At 36.7% G+C, this 1,664-nt stretch overlaps 1 protein-coding gene across 1 annotated transcript in view; it reads left to right on the forward strand.

Annotated features, from left to right (window-relative positions):
- The window catches only part of VPS13D (vacuolar protein sorting 13 homolog D), a 435,877-nt gene that overhangs the window by 88,606 nt on the left and 345,607 nt on the right, over positions 1 to 1,664 (forward strand). The window lies entirely within an intron of this gene.

Consider the following 1,664-nt stretch of genomic DNA (forward strand, 5'->3'; position numbering starts at 1 on the left):
ATATATATATATGTATGTATGTATGGGAGCTCTGGTGGCATAGTGCCTAAGGCATTTGAGTGCTAACCAGAAGCCAGAAGGCTGGTGGTTCAAACCCACCAACCACTCCTCGGAAGAAAGATTGGGCAATCTACTTCTGTAGAGATGCCACCTCCGAAACCCAAGGAGGAGTTGCTATGAGTCGGAAATGACTGAGTAAAGGTAATTTTGTGCTTACTAAATTAATGTGTCTTCCATGTAGCAGATTACCTAATAAACAGTTGGGAGAAATATTAACTGGAGAGCTAACAGATGTCATATATACATGCATACATATACATACAGTGTACATACACATATACACATCATAAATACATACATACACATATGTGTACACACACATACATAACAACCCACTGTCATTCCAACTCATTCAATCCTATGGGATGGAATGGAACTGCCCTGTAGAGTTTCAAGGCTGTAATCTTTACAGAAGCAAACTGCCATACCTTTTCTCCTATGAGTCTTTGGTTAGCAACTGAGTGCCTTAACTTCTGTGCTACCAGGGCTCCTTAGAGCACTATGGGCTTACTTTTAAGTAAGACTAAGAGGCTATTTTGTTTGAAACTTAAATTCCTGTCTTTTTATATTGGGCTGATGACAGATGGCTTTTGACTTGTAGCTAGGATTTTTATTCCTACATTTTACATTTAAATTTCTCTCTAGGCAGTGCTTTAGCTGCATCTGACACATTTTGATTTGTTGGTCTTTTATTTTCATTTGGTTCATAGTATTTTCTTGATTTCTTCTTTCATCCCTGGGTTATTCAGACATAAATTGTTGAATTTCCAAATATTTCTGTTAATGATTTTGAATTTAATTTCCTTGTAATTAGAAAACATACTTTGTTACTATTTCAGTACTTTTAAATTCATTGAAACCCACCAGCCACTCCTCGGAAGGAAGGTTGGACAATCCTACTTCCGTAGTGATACTTCCTCGGAAACCCAAGGAGGGGTCGCTATGAGTCGGGGCCGACTCGACAGCACATAACAACAACAACATTGAAATCTGTTCATGGCCCAGAGTAAGGTCTGTCTTAGTTTCCTGTGCACTTAAAAGCATGGGTATTCTGCTGTTTTTGCAAGAGTGATCAGTAAATACCCAATTAGGTTAATTGGTTGGGTTTTTCAGATTTCCTATACCTTACTGATTTCCTAATCTGCTTATTCTATCAGTTATTGAAGGTGAGATCTCTACTGAGATCTCTAACTAATACTTTTAGATTTGTCTATTTCTGTTTTCTTTACTATTTTTTTTTTTTTTTTTTATATTGAAGCTCTGTTATTGGCAGCGTAATGTTTAGGATTGTATGTCCTTGATTTATTAACCCCTTTATCATTATGAAAGGAGCTCTGGTGGTGCAGTGCCTAAGGCATTTGATTGCTTACCAGAAGGTTGGTGGTTCAAACCCACTAGCACTCTGCAAAAGGAAGATGGGACAGTCTACTTCCATAAAGATTTACTACCTTGGAAACCCAGTGGGAATTGTTATGTTTTGTTTTTATTTATCGTTATGAAATGACCATCTTTATTTCTGGTAGTATTCCTTCCTTTGAAAGTTGTCTTTTTCTTATATTAATAGAGCCACTCCAACTTTCTTTCTTCTTCTTTTTTTTTTTTTT

Source organism: Orycteropus afer, unplaced genomic scaffold (genome assembly GCF_000298275.1).
Source record: "Orycteropus afer afer isolate SDZICR_OR568_19922 unplaced genomic scaffold, OryAfe1.0 scaffold00094, whole genome shotgun sequence".
NCBI lineage: Eukaryota > Metazoa > Chordata > Mammalia > Tubulidentata > Orycteropodidae > Orycteropus > Orycteropus afer.